General features: G+C 42.6%; 1 protein-coding gene across 1 annotated transcript in view; it reads left to right on the forward strand.

The window, feature by feature from the left end:
* The window catches only part of LOC138851440 (venom protease-like), a 95,108-nt gene that overhangs the window by 69,785 nt on the left and 4,544 nt on the right, over window positions 1–20,779 (forward strand). The window lies entirely within an intron of this gene.

Below are 20,779 nucleotides of genomic sequence, written 5' to 3' on the forward strand. Positions count from 1 at the left end.
TGTGCCCTTTAGGAGATACGCTCGGTATAACACACACTAAGATCCTTTTCCTTGAGTGAGGTTTGCAGCCTTTGACCCCATAGCATGTACTCCGTCTGCAGTCTCCTTTGACCTTCATAAGTCTTCATGACTTCGTAGTTGGTGGGGTTAAACTACACGAGCCATTTGTCGGATCAGGTTTGCAGCCTGTCCACTTGAATTCTCCGCATTACCTTCATGTCGTCTTCAAATAGTGACACCTTTTAACATGTCCCATCCGTCATGTCATTCACAGTACCAGCCATAGGACTGACCCTTCTGGATCCCTGCTCATCACATGCGCCCACTCGAACATCTCGTGACGTACCATCACTCGCTGTTTCCTTCCTCTCAGGTGTTCCCTGATCCATCATAGTGACTTTTCTCTTATTCCTGCCTACTTCTCTAGCTTTTGCACAAATCTCTTGAGCGATACTGTGTTAAAAGTCTTCTAACAATCCAAGAAAATGCAGTCCGTGTACGCCTTTCTGTCATAGGGTTTCAAACTCACTGAAACCATGCTGGTTATCGTGGATAAGCTTATTATTTTTGTAGGTGCTCCACCACTCTTCTGATAATCTTCTCCATGACTATACATGCTATATATATCTCTGACACTGATCTGTAGTTTAATGCTGCCTGTATATCTCCTTTCTTAAAAACTGGGACTACATTTACTGACATCCACGCCTCAGATAGTTGCCCTATTACGATAGATGTGTTGCAGATTGTTGTTAGTGGCACACACACAGTGTCTCTGCTCCCTCACCCATAGCCCATGGATTGCTTTTGTCTTTGAGGTATCTAGTTTGCTTAGAAGTCTGTTTACACCCTCCTTAGTTATTTGTAGTGTGTCTAGCACTTGTTGGTGTACCCTACCATCCCTGTTTCCTGGAACCCTTTCTGTCTTCACTTAAAATACCTACCTAAATCTCGTGCTGCACTCAGGAATTACTTCCTGGTCATTTCTTGTGATCCTCCTGCAGCCTGATTACCCTTTCCCATAGTGTTGTTTTCCTCCTGATGTGGCTGTATAACAGCTTTGGGCCAGATTTGGCTTTTAAAGCTATGTTGTTCTCGTATTGCTGCTGGGCCTTCCTTCTCATCCATACAAATTCATTTCTTGCTTTTCGTTTCGTTTTTTTTTTTATTATTTTCCTGCATCCTTTGATATCTGTTTTTCCATCCTCTACGACACACATAGCTTTGGCATCTCTACATCTCTGGGTGACCCAAGGGCTCGTTCTGGTCTTCCCAGTGTTTCTGTTGCTCTTGAGTACGAGCTTCTCCTCTGCCTCATTTCATTTTATGTTCATGTGTACCATTTCATTTACTGTCTTTTCCTTCAGTTTTCTTTCCTCAGTGCACCTCGTGCAGGATTTGCCTCATGCCTGGGTACTTCTTTTCTAGTTTATATTCTCACGTCCTTCTCGTGTTGCTTCATTCTCCACTGTTAACTGTACAGTGTATTCAGAACTCAGGACCATATGGTCACTAGGTCTCATATGTGATAACCTCAGTGTCTGCACTACTCAAGGTGAATACTAGCTCCAGCCTTGCTGCTTCATTCTCTCCTGTGTGTGTGTGTGTGTGTGTGTGTGTGTGTGTGTGTGTAAGTGCATGTGCATGTATGTAGTACTCATCAATTTGTGGTTGCAAGGGTCGAGTTTTAACTCCTGGCTGTAGTCACCTAACTGTACTTACCTAATTGTGGTTACATGGGTCGATCATAGCTCCTGGTCCCACCTCTTCACTGGTCGTTACTAGGCCACTCTCTCCCTGCTCAATGAGCTTCATCATACCTCTCGTTAAAGCTATGTATGGATCCTGCCTCCACTACATCACTTTCCAGACTATTCCACTTCCTGACAACTCTATGACTGAAGAAGTACTTCCTAACATCCCTCTGACTCATCTAAGTTTTCAATTTCCAATTGTGACCCCTTGTTGCTGAGCCCCATCTCTGGAGCATTCTGTCTCTGTCCACCATGTCGATTCCTCTCAGTATTTTATATGTCGTTATCATATCCCATTACCCTGTCCTCCAGTGTTGTCAAGTCGATTTCCCTTAACCTCTCCTCGTAGAACATGCCTCTTAGCTCCGGGACAAGTCTAGTTGAAAACATTTGCATGTTCTCTAATTTTCTGATGTGTATGGCCAGGTGTGGGTTCCAAACTTGTGTTACGTACTCCAGTATGGGGCTGACTTAAATGGTGTACAGAGTCCTGAGCGAGTCCTTGCTGAGATGTCGGAATGCTATTCTTAGGTTTACTAGGCGCCCATATGCTGCAGCAGTTATTTGGTTGATGTGCACTTTAGGAGATGTGCTCGGTATTATAATCACCCCAAGATCCTTTTTCTTGAGTGAGGTTTGTAGTCTTTGGTCCCCTAGACTGTACTCGTGTGTGGTCATCTTTGCCCTTCCCCAATCTTCATTATGTTGCACTTGGTGGTGCTGAGCTCCAGGAGCCAGTTTCTGGACCGTGCCAGCAGCCTGATCCTCATCCTACTGCTTCAAAATGTCTGCAAACAGGAACACCTCTGAATCCATCCTAGCACCGGCCCTAGGACTGACCCCTGTGGTACCCCGCTCATCATAGGCGCCCATTCAGACACCTCACATACCATGACTCGTTGTTGCCTTCCTGTCAGGTATTCTCTGAGGCACTGCAGTTCCTTTTCTGTTATACCTGCCTACTCCTCTAGCTTTTGAACTAATTATCCATGACTTTGCATATGTCAGTGATACTGGCCTGTAGTAAAATGCTGCCTGTCTCTTTCCTTAAAAATATGGACTACGTTTGCTGTCTTTCACACCTCGGGTAATTGCCCTGATTCGATGGATGTGTTGAAGATTGCTGTTAGTGCCACACAGAGCGCCTCTGCTTCCTCTCTCATTACCCACGGAAAGATGTAAGGTCTAACCGTCTTTGAGGTATCTAGTTCACTTAGCAGTCTATTCACCTCCTCTTCGGCTGTGTGTATTGTGTCCAGCACTTTTTGGTGTATCCCGTTATTCCGGCTTTCTGGAACCCTTTCTGACTCCACTGAAAATATTTCTTTTAATCTCATAATGAGCTCTTCACATACTTCTCGTTCGTTACAATGTGACTCCCCTCCTTTCTTCCTCAGCCTGATTACCTGGCCTTTGACTGTTGTTGTCTTCCTTCTGTAGCTATGCAACAGGTTCAGGTTAGATTTGGCTCTCCATGCTATGTCCTTATCTGTGCATATTCATTTCTGTCTCTTCGATTAATCTACTTATTTTCCTGGGTCCTTTGTCTTCTATGGTTTTCATTCTCTAGTGCACTTAGTTTTGGCCTCTCTATACCTTTAGTTGAGTGAAGGGCTCATTTTGGTCTTCCCATTATTTCTGTTGCAACTGGGTATGAATCTCTTCTCTACCTCCTTGCATTTTATTGTCACATATTCAATCATTCCATTTACTGATTTTGCCAACAGGTCCCTTTCCCACTGAACCTCATGCAGGAAATTTTTCATGCCTGTGTAGTCTCTCTTTTGTATTTTGGGCTGCAGCAGTTATTTGGTTGATGTGCGCCTCAGGAGATGTGCCTGGTGTTATACTCACCCCAAGATCTTTTTCTTTAAGTGAAGTTTGTAGTCTCTGGCCTCCTATACTGTACTCCGTCTGCGGTCTTCTTTGCCCTTCCCCAATCTTCATTACTTTGCACTTGGTGGGGTTGAACTCCAGGTCTGCAGCTTGTCTAGATCCCTTTGTAGTTCTGCCTGGTTTTCGTCCGAATGAATTCTTCTCATCAACTTTACATCATCTGCAAACAGGGACACTTCGGAGTCTGTTCCTTCCTTCATATCATTCACAAATACCAGAAACAGCACTGGTCCTAGGACTGACCCCTGTGGGACCCCACTCGCCACAGGTGCCCACTCTGACACCTCGCCACGTACCATGACTCGCTGCTGTCTTCCTAACAAGTATTTCCTGGTCCATTGTAGTGCCATCCCTATTATCCCTGCCTGGTCCTACAGATTTTGCACTAATCTCTTGTGTGGAACTGTGTCAAACGTCTTCTTACAGTCCAAGGAAATGCAATCTACCCACCCCTCTCTCTCTTGTCTTACTGCTGTCACCCTGTCATAGAACTCCAGTTAGTTTGTGACACAGGATTTCCCATCCGTGAAACCATGTTGGCTGCTGTTGATGAGATCATTCCTTTCTAGATAGTCTTCTCCATGACTTTACATACTATACATGTCAGTGACACTGGTCTGTAGCTTAGTGCTTCATGTCTGTCTCTCTTTTTAAAAATTGAGACTACATTTGCTGTCTTCCATACCTGTGTGTGTGTGTGTGTGTGTGTGTTTGTGTAAGCGCGTGTATGTGTGTACTCACCTATTGTGGTTGCAGGAGCCGAGATTCGGCTCCTGGCCCCGCCTCTTCACTGATCGCTACTAGGACCTCTCTCCCTGCTCCATGAGCTTTATCATACCTCGTCTTAAAGCTATGCCTCCTCTACCTCACTTTCCAGGCTGTTCCACTTCCTGACAACTCTATGACTAAAGAAGTACTTCCTAACATCTCTTTGACTCATCCGAGTCTTCAACTTCCAATTTTGACCTCTTGATTCTGTGTCCCATCTCTGGAACATCTTGTCTCTGTCCACCTTATCTATTCCTCGCAATATTTTGTATGTCGTTTTCATGTCTTCCCTAACCCTCCAGTCCTCCAGTGTTGTTTGGCCTATTTCGTTTATTTCCCTTATGTCGTAGGACATTCCCCTTAGCTCTGGAACTAGCCTTGTTGCTAACCTTTGCACTTTCTCTAATTTCTTGACCTGCTTGATCAGGTGTGGGCGTATATGTTGTACAGTGTCTTGAACGTTTCCTTTCTGTGGTATCGGAGCGCTATTCTCAGGTTTGCCAGTCGCCCATTTGCTGCTACCATTATCTGGTTGATGTCTGCTTCCAGAGACGTGAGGTTTGCAGTCTTTGGCCACCTAGCCTATACTCTGTCTGCGGTCTTCTTTGCCCTTCCCCGATTTTCATGACTTTGCATTTGGCAGGGTTAAATTCGAGTAGCCAGTTGCTGGACCACGTGTCCATCCTGTCCATGTCTCTTTGGAGTCCTGCCTGATCCTCATCTGATTTTACTGGTGAGGTTAAACTCCAGGAGCTATCTGCTGGACCAGGCTTATAGCCTGTCTAGATTCCTTTCTAGAAATTCCTGATCTTCGTCCGATTGAATTCTCCTCATTAACTTCACTTTATATGCACACAGTGACTCTTCTGAGTCTATCCCTTCTATCATGTCATTCACACATACCAAAAACAGCACTAGTCCTAGGACTGACCCCTGATGAACCCCGCTCGTCACAGGCGCCCACTGTGATACCTCATCTCGTACCATGCGTCTTTGTTGCCTCCCTGTCAGGTATTCTCTGATCCATTGCAGTGCCCTTCCTGTTACACGTGCCTGATCCTCTAGCTTCTGCACTAATCTCTTGTGAGGAGCTGTGTCCAAGAAATTGCAGTCAACCCACCCCGCTCTCTCGTGTTTTCTGTTACCTTGTCATAAATCTCCAGGAGTTTTGTAACATGAATCCGTGCTGGTTGTCATTTATAATCTTGTTCCGTTCCAGGTGCTTACCACACTCTTCCTGATAATCTTCTTCATGACTTTGCATGCTATACACGTCAGTAACACTTTTTTATAGTTTAGTGCCTCGTTTCTGTCTCCTTTCTTAAAAATGGGACCTACATTTGCCTTCTTCCATACCTCAGGAAGTTGCCCAATTTCGAGGGATGTGTTGAAGATCGTGGTTAGTGGCACATACAGCGTCTCTACTCCCTCCCTAAGGACCCACGGGGAGATAATAATAATAATAATAATAATAATAATATCTTTATTTACTACAAGTACATGTACAAGGTATACAGTCCTAGCTGACAACAATGACATACTACTATATAGAAACTCCCTTGTTATGCTCTGCATTTCGGGCAAATTAGGTCAGTGTCACGGGATGCGACCCACACCAGTCGACTAACACCCGGGTACCCATTTTACTGATGGGGAACATAGACAACAGGTGGAAAGAAACACGTCCAATGTTTCTGCTCTGGCTGGGAATCGAACCCAGGCCCTCGCCGTGTGAAGCGAGAGTGTTAGCCACCAGGCCACCAATCGCCTTTGAAGTATCAAGGTCACTTAGCAGCTTCTTCTTCTCCTCTTCAGTTGTGTGTATGTCATCCAACACTTGTTGGTATAGTCCTTTTTGGTGTCCCCTTTGTTCTGTCTTCCCTGAGTCCTTCTTGTCTCCACTGTAAATTCTTCCTTAAATCTCGTGTTGAGCTCCTCACATATCTCTTGATTGTTTCTTGTGAGTTCCCCACCTTCTTTCCTCAGCCTGATCACCTGGTATTTGACTGTTGTCTTCCTCCTAATGTGGCTATACAGCAGTTTCGGGTCAGACTTGACTTTCGATGCTATGTTGTTTTCGTACTGTCGCTGGGTCTCCCTCCTTATCTGTGCGTACTCGTTTCTGGCTCTTCGACTAATCTTATTTTCCTGGGTCCTTTGCCTTCTGTACATTTTCCATTATCTAGTGCACTTAGTTTTTGCCTCCCTACACCTTCGGGTAAACCAAGAGCTCATTCTGTTCTTCCCATTCCTATGTATGTATGTGTGTGTATTCACCTATTTGTACTCACCTATTTGTGGTGTGTTTGTGTGTGTGTGTGTTTGTGTGTGTGTGTGTGTGTGTGTGTGTGTGTGTGTGTGTGTGTGTGTGTGTGTGTGTGTGTGTGTGTGTACTCACCTAATTGTACTCACCCTATTGTAGTTACAGGGGAACAGTCATAGCCCCTTGTCCGGCCTCTTCACTGGTCGCTACTAGATCTAATCTCTCTCCCTGCTCTACAAGCCTTATCATACCTCTTCTTAAAGCTGTGCATGGATCCTGCTTTCCCTACATCACTTTCTAGACTATTCCACCTCCTGACAACTCTATAACTGAGGAAATACTTCCTAACATCTCTGTGATACATCTGAATCTTCAACTTCCAATTTGACCCCTTGTTGCTGTGTCCCATCTTTGGAACATCCTGTCTCTGCCCACATTTTTAATTACTCCCTGTATTTTATATGTCGTTATCATGTCCCTCCTATTCATCCTGTCCTCCAGTGTCGTCAGGTCGACATTCCTTAACTTCTCGCACGACATAGCTCCACGACTACTCTCGTTGCAAACCTTTAAACTTTCTCTAATTTCTTGACGTGCTTGAACAGGTGTGGGTTCAAAACTGGTGCTGCATACTCCAATATGAGCCAAATATTCACGGTGAACGATTCCTTATTGAGGTGTCGGAACGCTATTCTTAGCCAGTCATCCTTATGCTGCTGCAGTTATTTCGATGATGTGCACCTCAGGAGATATGCTCGGAATTATACTCACTCCAAGATCCATTTCCTTGAGTGAGGTTTGTAGTCTTTGGTCCCCCAATACTGCACGCTGTCTGTGGTTTTCTTTGATCTTTCCCGATCTTCAAGACTTTGCAATTGGCGAACCAGTTGCTGGACCAGGCTTGCATCCCGTCCAAATTCCTTTGTAGTAATTCCTGATCTTCATCAGACTGAATTATCCTCATTAACTTCATATGCGAACAGGGACATTTCTGAGTTTATCCCTTCCGTCATATCATTCACATATACCAGAAACAGCACTGGTCCTAAGACTGATTCCTGTGGAACCCCGCTTGTTTCAGGCGCCAACCTCTGACACTTCATCACGTACCATGACTCGTTGTCGCCTTCCTGCCAGGTACTTTCTGATCCATTTGAATGCCATCACCTGCATGATCCTCTAGCTTTTTCACTAATCTCTTGTGTGGAACTGTGTCAAAAGCCTTCTCTACCTCTTGCTTTACTGCCGTTACCTTATCGTAAAACTCCTGTAAGTTTGTGACACAGGATTTCCCTTCCATGTACCTGTTCTGGTTGTCGTGAATAAGTTCATTCATTTCTAGGTGCTCCACCACTCTTCTGTTAATCTTCTCCATGACTTTGAATACTATACATGTCAGTGACAATGGTCTGTACTTCAATGCTGTGTGTGTGTGTGTGTGTGTGTGTGTGTGTGTGTGTGTGTGTGTGTGTGTGTGTGTGTGTGTGTGTGTGTGTGTTTGCTCACCTAATGTCGGTTGCATGGGTCGATTCATAGCTCATGGCCCCGCCTCTTCACTGGCTGCCACTAGGTCCACCCTCTCTCTGGTCCATGAAGTTTTTCATACCTCTTCTCAAAGCTAAGCATTGCACCTGCCTCCACTATATTACTTTCCAGACTATTCCACTTCCTGATAACTCTATGACCAAAGAAATATTTCCTAACATCCCTGTAACACATCTGAGTTTTCAACTTCCAATTGTGACCTCTTGCAGCTGTGTCCCATCTCTGGAACATCCTGTCTCTGTTTGCCTTGTCTATTCCTTTCAGTATTTTATATATCGTTATTATGTCCCCTTGTCACTCCGGTTCTCCGGTGTTGTCATATCGAGTTCCCTTAACCTGTCTTCGTAAGATATGCCCCTTAGCTCCGGGACTAGTCTTGTTGCAAGCCTTTGCACTTTCTCCAGTTTCCTGACGTGCATAGCCAGGTGTGGGTTTCAAACTGGAGCTGCATATTTCAATACTGACCTGACGTACACAGTGTACAGGGCCCAGAACGACTCCTTACTGAGATGCTGGAATGCTATTCTCAGGTTCGCTATTCGCTCATATGGTGCAGCAGTTATTTGATTCATGTGCTCCTCAGGAGATGTCCTCGGTATTATAAACACTCCAAGATCTTTGTCCTTGAGTGAGGTTTGTAGTCTTTTGCCCCCTTTACTGCACACTGAGTGTGATCTTCTTTGCCTTTGCCCGATCTTCATTACTTGGCATTTGGTAGGGTTGAACTCCAGGAGCCAGTTGCTGGACCAGGCCTGCAGCCTGTCCAAATTCCTCTGTAGTCCTGGTTTGTCATTCTTCTACTGAATTCTCCTCATTAACTTCACATTGTCTACAAACACGAACACATCTGAGTATTACTTCCACCATGTCGTTCACATATACCAGAAACAGCACTGGTCCTAGGACTGACCCCTGTGGAACCCCATTCGCCACAGGAGCCAACGCTGGCATCTCGTCACGTCCCATGACTCACTGATGCCTTCCCGTCAAGTATTCTCTGATCCACTGCAGTGCCTTCCCTATTATACCCGCCAGGCCCTCCAGCTTTTGCACTAATCTCTTGTGTGGAACTGTGACAAAAGCCTGCTTACAACCCAAGAAAACGCAATCTACCCACCCCTCTCTCTTTTGTTTTACTGTTGTTACCTTTTCATAGAACTCCAGTAGGTTTGTGACACAGGATATTCTGTTTCTTAATTCTTACTGGTTGTCGTTTATAAGCTCATTCCTTTCTCGGTGGTCCAACACTCTTTTCCTGATAATCTTCTTCATAACTTTGCATACACTACATTTCACTGACACTGGTCTGTAGTTTAATACTTCGTGTCTCTCTCCTTTTTTAAAAATTGGGACTACATTTTCGGTCTTCCATACCTCAGGTAGTCGCCCTGTTTCGATAGATGTGTTGAAGATTGTTGTTAGTGCTATTTTGGCCGCCTCTGCTCCTTCTCTAAGGACCCACAAAGAGATGTTATATGGCCCCATCGCCTTTAAGATGTCTAGTTTGCTTAGCAGCCTCTTCACCTCCTCCTCGGTTGTATGTATAGTGTCCAACACTTGTTGGTGTATCCAACCTCTCTGTCTTTCTGGAGTTACTTCTGTCACCTCTGTGAATGCTTCTTTGACTCTCATGTTTATCTCCTCACATACTTCAAGGTCGTTTCTTGTAAACTCCCCTCCTTCCTTCCTCAGCCTGATTACCTAGTTTTTGACTGTTGTTTTCTTCCTGATGTGACTGTACAACAGCTTCGTTTCAGTTTTGGCTCTCGCTGCTTTATCCATTTTTGTAGTGTGCCCTTCCTTACCTGTGCATATTCATTTCTTGCTCTTCGACTATGCTCCTTGTTCTCCTGGGTACTTTGCTTCCTATACTTCTTTCATTCTCTAGCACACTTGGTTTTAGTCACTCTACAGCTTTGGGTGAGCCTAGGGCTCATCCTGGCTTTCTCGTTATGTTTATTCACCTTCGGCACTAACCTCTCCTCCTCTTCCTTGCATACTGTTGTCACATATTACATCATCTTATTTACCGTTTTCCCTGCCAGTTCTCTGTCCCAATGGACCTCCTGCAGGAAATTCCTCATGCGTCTGAAGTCCTGTCTCTGGTAGTCTGGTTTCATTTCATTCTTCCTACCCTTCCGGCCTCGCTCTCCACTTGTAACTCTACTATGTACTCGAAGCTTAGATAGTCTTGCCATCCAGTTCCCTCTCTCTGGTAGTGTCCCTAACGTGTTGATGCATGAGGTTTTCCAGTACCACCTTCAACATATTTGTCCTCCACGTTTCTGGGCCCTCATGTGGCACCAGGTTTTCCCAGTCGATTTCTTTGTGATTGAAGTGTCCTACAACCACAAGGGCCTTTCTAGCCACTTCAGCCAGTGCATCAACCATCTCTCTGTTACTCTTATGTTCTTGTTTTGGTTTCCTGATATTCTGTGGTGGGTTATACAACACTGCAATCACTACTTCTTGATCTCCAGTCTCAAGTGTTCCTTTTATGTAGTTCCTTGCTTCTTCTCTGTCTGTCCTTCCCATCTCCTCAAAATTCCCCTTCCCCCATTTCCCTCCTGATGATCTGATCTCCAATTAGAAAAATGGCATTTGTTATAATACCTGAGAACTTGGTTTCTGTGAGGGCTATGATGTCTAGTGATGCCTCTTTGATTCTTACATGCCACTCCTCCACTTATTCATTATACCATTAGCATTGGTGCACCATACCTTCAGTTTCCTCCCCAACACTGTATTCTGGGGGGTTTGTGAGGTGGGGACCTGGCAGGGTGGTATTTGATTCTACTGCATATTGTGGGGTGGGAGCTGTGAGTGTGGGATGTGTATTTGGCTATGAGGTTCCAAAGGTGGTTCTGTGGGTGTTTGTGTACTCTGCTCCACTCGACTCTGGTTGTTCTCTACTGCCTTGCCTTTCTTGCCTCTTTCGTCTGTGTCCTCTCAGCTGCTGTTTTTCTGTCCTCGTTCTGTCACGGTCTAGGAACACCCTCTAGGATGTTGATGATTACTTTAGCTTGCGGTTTCTCCCGCAGGATCCTGTCCCACACTGTTTCTGTTCTGAAAATCACTTCAGCTGGCTGATTTATCTCCTTCAAGGACCCCTCCTATTCTTTGAAAATTTATTAGCTCAGACATGTCCTCCTCGTGTGTGTGTGTGTGTGTGTGTGTGTATGAGTATGTGTGTGTGTGTGCATGAGTGTGTGGGTGGGGGTAGGTGTTTGAAGATTGATTAATTAGGAACTTACCTGTTTGTATTGTAGAGGTCAAGTCACAGCTCCTGGCTCCCTCCTCTTCATTGGTCGCTACTAGCTCCTCTCTCTTCATGTTCCATGAGCTTTATCATATCTCTTCTTACAACTGTGTATTGATCCTGCCTCCACTACATGCTCCAGACTGTTCCACTTCCTAAAAACTCTATGACTGAAGAAGTACTTCCTTGCATCCCTATGACTCATCTGAGTTGTGATCCCCTTTTTGCTGTGTCACCTCTGAAAAATTCTGTCACTATCCACCTTGTCAATTGCTCTCAATATTTTTTATATTGTTATCATGTCCTCCCCTATCCTTCCTGTCCTCCAGTGTTGTCAGGTTGAGTTCCCTTAATTTGTCTTCAAAGGAGAAACACCTTAGCTCTGGGACTAGTCTTGTTGCAAACTTTTGCACTTTCTCTAATTTCTTGACGTGCTTGACCCGCTGTGGGTTCCATGCTGATTCTGCATACTACAATATAGGCCTGTTGTACATGGTGTACAGTGTCATGAATGACTCCTGACTTAGATGTCGAAACGCTATTCTCAGGTTTGCCTGGTGCCAGTATGCTGCAGCAGTTATTTGGTTGATGTGCGCCTCAGGAGATGTGTTCGGTATGATGCTCTCCCCAAGATCCTTATCCATGAGTGAGTTTGGCAGCCTCTTACCTCTTAGACCTCTGCAGTCCCATTTGTCCTTCTCTGGAAACTTTTAAAATTTCCCGGGGAAAATGAAGTTCACTGGCCAACAGACTTAAACCAGAAAAAATAGTTCCCTGGAACCAAAAAAATAAAGTTTGCAATAACATAAACCGAGAACTGAGGCAAAAGAAACCCCAAGGTCAAACCCCACACCATCCAGCCCAGCCAGCCAAAAAGGGTTTCCTCCCTGCTTTTCATCGTTACAAGGTTATCAAAGTCGTGGGAAGGGTTAAGCCTTTTACCGGCCAAAACACGGCAGGTTGGGCTCCCCTTTTTCACACCCGCAATATATTGTTACCATCCCAAAAAGTGTGTATATCTTCCAACCCCCTTATCTCCTTTTTGAACCCCCGGCCCCTATAGGCCTAGGGGGCTGTGTCCCAAAAAAAATAACTTTGAACAAAATTTGGAGGAAAAAAATCTCCCCGGTAATAGTGTTTCATGGTTGTACAACGTATATGGCAATGGGGCCCTAGTGTTTGATCCGATTTCCTAAAGTTTTGGTGAAAAATTTCCAAAAGAAATTTCATGAATCAAAAACAACTGTAATTATTATCAGCCCGACCAAAAAGACTTCTTCTTTGTTTAAACTTTGGTAAAAATGGGAAAAGGAAAAAAAGGGTGATGGTGGAAAAGGGGTGGGAGGGGAGGTAGGACATAAAAGGGAAAAGGCCCGCCCCTTTGGGGAAATTAAAATTATTAAAAAATTTTTATTGTTTTTAAAAAAACATAAAATTTTTCTTTACAATGTCGGGTCATTTAGGGAAAAAATTATGTTAAAACCCCACAGCTTCTCAATTCCAATTTATTTCCCAAAATAAACATCACACTCCGAAACCCCGGCTTAAACCCATTTTTGAATGTTATAATTCCCCAAATGGTAAAATTGGAAAAAAAACCCGCAAAGGAGGAATATATGTTTCAAAAAAATTTAATGTATCAATAAATCTTTTTAAAAGGGGCAATGGGGAATATTCATGGAAATTTAAATCAAAAAACCTGCAAAAAAAACCCCAAAAACCTTTTAAATGCCCCGTCAAAATTTTTCCACTTTGGTAGAAAAATTTGGAAACATGATTACCAGACACATGGGAAAAAAACCACCCACTAACAGGAATTTCAACATAAAACATCCACGACCGGACCCAAGTAAACCAATTCACAAACACGGGAACTTCCTGTTGCTCCAGCAATATCTAAACCTACAAAAATCCCCGGGCCCAAGGGATCTCTTATTTGGGCCCATCTGGAAAACCAATCCCCAAAATCAGGGGCATAAAATGAAATTTTTTAGCCCTTCAATTTTTCCCAAAAAAGGGGAAAAGCCCAAAAATTACTAAAGTAACCCTTAAATTAAATTTGAACATTTTTAACACCATTATGGGAATATGAAAACATCGATTCCCAAAAAGAAACCCAAAAACATATACAGATTGAATGGAAAGTATAAATAATTTTTTAAAAAAACCTCTTTCAAGTTTCCCCAAAACTAAACGGGTCCCAGCCAAAAGGGGGGAATAATCCCCCGGGTAACCCAAAACATCATCAAAAACCCTTCCCTTTTCACAAATATGAAAAAAAAGTATGAATGGCCCCAAAAAAAAAGAATTTTAAAAAGTTACTCTCAGCACCTAATCTGATAAGGGGTCTAAAAAATTTTATTTGAAAATTAAAATTATGTAACACCAAAAGGGGAAAAAAAAAACAGAAATATCTGAAAATTTTTGGAACTAAAAAATTATCCAAAAAAAAACAAATAACAAAAAAGATGAACCCCCACTCATACCTTGGGGGGGAGGGAAAAGACTTAATGTTTTTTTTCTCCACCATGGAAAAAAACTAGTGAACAAAAAAACCAAAAGCAAACCTAGGTTAGGTTTCCCCTGGGTTTTTTTTAAAAAACCCGCTATTCCTCCCAAAACCCATACCCAAATTTTGCTCATCAAAACACCCTTAAAAAAATTTTCATAAAAACCCCCGGGAACAGGGGTTTTCCAAAAATGCCGTTTGGCCCAAATTGGCCGGGTCTTTAACAAAACCAAATTTAAAATTTTCCTTTAGCAATCCTCAAAAAAGGGGAGGGTCACTTGATCCACAATAAAAGGGGACCCCTTTTACTTTAATAACAAAACCAATATCTAACTTACCCCAAATGCTCCCCAAAATCTTTGAAAAAAATTAATTCTGAGGATCTATTCCCCCTCGTCTCCACAACAATTTAAAACCCTTTTTTTTAATTCAGGAATAATGGTACAAAAGATCTTTTTATAAAATGCTAGAACTAATTATACCGCACCCCTAAAGAAAAAGAATTTATGGGCCCTTTTCACTGATATACATAAAACTTTTGATCTATCGGCCATGAACTGCTGTACTCCCAAATAATGCACTGTGTTTTCAGAAAGGACTCCCCCCTTCCAAAAATCATACCCCCAAATAACAGAACTCAATTGTGTATGCAAATGGTCAAACTCTTCCCCCAACCCAAACACAGTGGGAAACCCCCAAGGGAAAAAAACCGGACCCTCCTCCCTTTTAAAAATTTTATCAAAATCACCGAAAATCACAACTTTTTTTAAACCCTTTTTTTTGCAGTTAATTTTTCATATTTTTTCCCACCCAAAACAATCCCCCTTTTAACACAGTCAATGCCAAAAATTTCAGAAAATATCTTTCCTGGATGTTAATTTAAAAACCTGAAAACGTAAAACCATTCATTTTAGTTTGGAAACAAACTGCAAATGATCCAAAATTAACATAACCAAATAAATGGATCCAGTCACAAGACTCACAGAGGGGAAAATTCCAGGTATCCACCTTGACAATTTTTAAATTCCAAAATTTTTCAACAAATCCCCGAAAATCTCCAAAACTGTGACATCTATCAAAAGATAAAAGGGGCTCTTTTTACAATTTAATCTCCCCTGTACTGTTACCCCTTCCCCCCAATCCTTTTTTTGTTGGGTTGGGGATAAAATTTTAATCACCTAAAGCCCCCAAGAACAATACACACAAATATAAACCCTCCACTCAAACTTCTCCTCACCAACCTAAACAGGACACATGACCACAACACAAGACACAGTTCTCTATTTGATATACCTCGTGTCCATATCACACTGTGTAAAAACTCTATGCACATAAAGGGCCTCAAAATATAGAATTCATTACCAGAAGATATTAAAGTAACCCAGTCTGAAAATCAATTTAAGACTCTTCTCAAAAGCCACTTAATCACCCTAGACTAAATGCTAAATACTCAGTACACACATAACTCACCTATGTACTCCCACATCATAACTTCAACAATCACTTTGAACCTTTTATCCATTGTTGACAGGAATATAATTGAATCATTGTTTTCACAAAAAGCATTTTCGAAAATATGAATATATCTTTTGTCTTACACAAATTTTGATTCACTTATAATTAATAATCTACTGTACAACTATGAAATAATTACTATCCTACTGTACAACTATGATATAATCCTTAGTGGTAAGTAGTCTGTAAGCCAGTAATGTTAAGTTGGCCTATAATGCCAAGGCATAATAGAGGCTCTCTTTGTATTGCAACCCGCTATTGTAAGTACAGTTGTAAACAGCTGCCAGCAGTCCCCAGGATCCTACTACGCAGGTCAACTCGTATTAATAATCTTCCTAAACCTGCTGGTGTACCAGACGTATAATCTAGTGATACCATTGATACCATACAGGTCAGCTTGTATTAATAATCTTCCTAAACCTGCTAGTGTACCAGACGTATAGTCTAGTGATACCATTGATACAACACAGGTCAGCTTGTATTAATAATCTTCCTAAACCTGCTAGTGTACCTGACGTATAGTCTAGTGATACCACTGATACTACACAGGTCAGCTCGTATTAATAATCTTCCTAAACCTGCTAGTGTACCTGACGTATAGTCCAGTGATACCACTGATACTACACAGGTCAGCTCGTATTAATAATCTTCCTAATCCTGCTAGTGTACCTGACGTATAGTCTAGTGATACCACTGATACTACACAGGTCAGCTCGTATTAATAATCTTCCTAAACCTGCTAGTGTACCTGACGTATAGGCTAGTGTACCTGACGTATAGGCTAGTGTACCTGACGTATAGGCTAGTGTACCTGACGTATAGGCTAGTGTACCTGACGTATAGGCTAGTGTACCTGACGTATAGGCTAGTGTACCTGACGTATAGTCTAGTAATACCACTGAGTAAAATTTTTTTTTGAAATACGAGAAGTTGCACAATCTTTAGGAAATACGAAGTGTTCAGTCTTGTAGAAATACGATAAACAGTGTAGAGTTATCAGTGAACGCAACATACACAACAACACTGTAGAGCTGCTAATGAATGCAACATACACAACAGTGTAGAGTTGTCATTGAACGCAACGTACACAACATAAGACCATTTATCATCCAAAAACCATTTCACCAGTGTTACCATAGCTAATAACAGTAACAAAATGGTACTTAGTGTGCTGGAGTGACGAGAATTAGAAAATTATTATTTATTGAAATACGAGAAGTATAGTTACTTGTGGAAATAGGTAAAACTTGTGTAGTTGGCAGCAGTGGTCGCAATATACACAACGGAAAGCAGATATTCTTCCAGTAATCTTTCTTCACCAGTCGCCCTACCATAGCTAACAAAAGTGATCAAATAGCATTTGATGAGGTGGAGGTGGAAAAAAGCTAGGAAAGTTAAATAGTGATCTGTAAGTGCCCAAAACCTCAGGCTGTTTAAAAGGTTGCTAGAGGTCACGAACTTCCTCCAGTACGCAGTAGAAGCTGCCACCAGTCACCAGTTCACCAAACATGCAAGTCAAACAGTAATAATATCTTTACAGTCTATAAAAGTATATATATTAAACTACAGTATATATACCAACATATAAAACAAAATGTTTTTATAGTAGACCTTTACCCTACCTGGTATACCAGGAGAACTGTCCAGGTATACCAGGAGAACTGTCCAGGTATACCAGGAGAACTGTCCAGGTATACCAGGAGAACTGTCCAGGTATACCAGGAGAACTGTCCAGGTATACCAGGAGAACTGTCCAGGTATACCAGGAGAACTGTCCAGGTATACCAGGAGAACTGTCCAGGTATACCAGGAGAACTGTCCAGGTATACCAGGAGAACTGTCCAGGTATACCAGGAGAACTGTCCAGGTATACCAGGAGAACTGTTCAGGATTACCAGAACTGTTCAGGTATACCAGGAGAACTGTTCAGGTATACCAGGAGAACTGTTCAGGTATACCAGGAGAACTGTTCAGGTATACCAGGAGAACTGTTCAGGTATACCAGGAGAACTTTCCAGGTATACCAGGAGAACTGTTCAGGATTACCAGAACTGTTCAGGTATACCTGGAGGAACGTTTGTTGCATGGGATACTGAAGCTATGAATAATCCATAAAACTATATATATCAAGCTACAGTATATATTCTGGCATTTAAAACAAAATACTTTAATCGTAGATTTATACCGAGCCAGCCTAGGAAAACTGTTTAAGTGTACCACGAGGAAAGTTTGTGATAATGAAAGTATTAATAATTACTAATACACATATATATGTATATATGTGTGTGTGTGTGTGTGTGTGTGTGTGTGCAAGGAATTCCCAAGAGCAGGCGAAATATACACAAACACTGATCTCTGGCTGAAGGAGACTCGAACCTACGATAGTAAGGCTGATGCATGCAGGGGATGAGATGAAAAGTTGTAAGCCTTCTCCCTGAAAGCTGGCAGCCTTGGATCAACGTCTAGCGCAAGCTGGACTCCAAGGTATTATTGGTCCAGTGTGGGTAGATTGGTAAAGCACTGCGTACCTTGTTCCAAGGTTCGTAGTTTCGAGTCTCCTTCAGCCAGAGATCAGTGTTATTTATGTAATATATATATATATATATATATATATATATATATATATATATATATATATATATATATATATATATATTATCCAGCTACAGTATCTATACAACATATAAAACAAAATACTTTGATAGTAGGCTTATTATCCATCCTACCCAGGAGAACTGTTCAAGTGCACCAGGAAGAAAGATTGTTGTATACGATTGAAACTATATTATATAAAATTCATGTATATCAAACTACAGTATATATACCAACATATAAAGCAAAATTCTTTTTCTTAAGGTAAGCTTATCCTAGCCAGCTTACTCAGAAAAACTGTTCAAACAATGAAAGCTAAATACCTTTAGTAGACCTTTCAATTAGCTAAGTAGAAGAGTTGCCAAGTGTGCCAGGAGTTGGAAATGACCACCATCATGAAATATCTGTGCAGTTTACAGAAAGAGTTACAAGTGTAGTCATGCTTGGATTGCATACAATCTCTGTGATAAATGGTCCCATGGGTCATGCAGGAACTTTAAACCAGTAATCACTATTAATATAAATTCAGGAAATTGTCTTTGGCTCTGCCCAAGTGAGATACACCTGTTGGAGAAAATTATATCTTTATTAAAATACAAGAACGCTAACAAAATTTCCTTCTTAGAAAACACGACAGCCTTGTATAACTGCTGGGAAAATAAAATGAGTGGGTCGGATGCAGCTGTCTTGGAGGGCAGTGCACCAGAGAGTGTGGGTGTTACCCTGGAGAACAGTACACCAGATGGGGCTAGTGTTGTCCTGGAGGATAGTGCACCAGATGGGGCTGGTGTTGTCTTTGAAGACAGTGCACCAAATGGAGATAGTGGCCCTGGTGATGACACAGGTAAAGACAATGTTATACAATTTCCAAAGGTATAAAGTAGCAATACTGCTGGAGATGGAGCACAAGGGGTTGATGTCTCAGGAAATAGTTTTGACATATTACCAGTAAAAACTGGTGGAAGCACTGATGTCCATACAGGGGCTGTAGGCAGTGGGGAAAGAAAAAATGCTCCAGTAGGAAACACCCACAAAAAATTCTGGCAAACAAAAATCCAATCTATGCAGATTCTATGCCTTTGGTTTCTGCAGTCATGGTGTATCTGGAAGAACAGGTGGGACATGCACCTTTAACTATCCCAAAAAATGCTGCACCCACATGACAACAGGAGGGTGCAGCTCTTCCTCTTGCAACTTATTTCACCCCAAAATGTGTCACTCGTCAGTTCATGAAAGACAATGCTACAACATATACCGTCAAGGGACAAGAAGATACAGATCACCCTGACCATGGGAAACAAAAATGGGAAGCCAAACCTTTCCAGAGAAGAAAGTTTTTTAGTGCCAGGAAGGAAAAAATCACTGGGAAGAAATGACAGAAATCCCACACCAACTGAAAACACTTCTGGAGTGGAGGGGCAGTTATTGGCCTCCGCTCCAGGACAACAGATATTAATGCCAGTAAACAAAGCCCCGCAATATGTCATTTTCGAATTGTTCATCGGCCCCCCTTCTTAGCTCAGCATATTAACTTCTGGTGCTATGACTGCTCTTCTTATTCTCCTGGGTCCTTTGCCTTCTATACTTCTTGTGTGTGTGTGTGTGTGTGTGTGGTGTGTGTTGTGTGTGTGTGTGTGTGTGTGTGTGTGTGTACTCACCTATTTGTGGTTGCAGAGGGCGAGTCTTAGCTCCTGGCCCCGCCTCTTCACCGGTTGCTACTAGGCCCTCTCTCTCCCCGCTCCATGAGCGTTATCAAACCTCGTCTTAAAACTGTGTATGGTTCCTGCCTCCACTACGTCATTTTCTAGGCTATTCCACTGCCTTACAACTCTGACTGAAGAAATACTTCCTAATATCTCTCTGACTCATTTGTGTCTTCAATTTCCAATTGTGGCCTCTTGTTTCTGTGTCCCCTCCCTGGAACATCCTGTCCTTGTCCACCTTGTCTATTCCACGCAGTATTTTATATGTCGTTATCATGTCTCCCCTGACCCTCCTGTCCTCCAGTGTCGTCAGGCCGATTTCCCTTAATCTTTCTTCATAGGACATTCCCCTTAGCTCTGGAACTAACCTTGTCGCAAACCTTTGTACTTCCTCTAGTTTCTTGACGTGCTTTATCAATGCGGGTTCCAAACAGGTGCTGCATACTCCAGTATGGGCCTGACATACACGGTGTACAGTGTCTTGAACGATTCCTTACTAAGGTATCGGAATGCTGTTCTCAGGTTTGCCAGGCGCCCATATGCTGCAGCAGTTATCTGATTGATGTGTGCTTCCGGAGACATGCTCGGTGTTATACTCACCCCAAGATCTTTCTCCTTGAGTGAGGTTTGCAGTCTTTGGCCACCTAGCCTATACTCTGTCTGTGGTCTTCTGTGCCCTTCCCCTATCTTCATGACTTTGCATTTGGCAAGATTAAATTCGAAAAGCCATTTGCTGGACCAGGTGTCCAGTCTGTCCAGGTCTCTTTGAAGTCCTGCCTGGTCCTCATCAGATTTAATTCTCCTCATTAACTTCACATCATCTGCAAACAGGGACACTTCTGTGTGTGTGTGTGTGTGTGTGTGTGTGTGTGTGTGTGTGTGTGTGTGTGTGTACTCACCTATATGTGCTCACCTATATGTAGTTGCACAGGTCGAGTCATAGCTCCTCGCCCATCCTCTTCTCTGGCCGATACT

This window comes from Cherax quadricarinatus, unplaced genomic scaffold (genome assembly GCF_038502225.1).
Source record: "Cherax quadricarinatus isolate ZL_2023a unplaced genomic scaffold, ASM3850222v1 Contig617, whole genome shotgun sequence".
Classification (NCBI taxonomy): Eukaryota; Metazoa; Arthropoda; class Malacostraca; order Decapoda; family Parastacidae; genus Cherax; species Cherax quadricarinatus.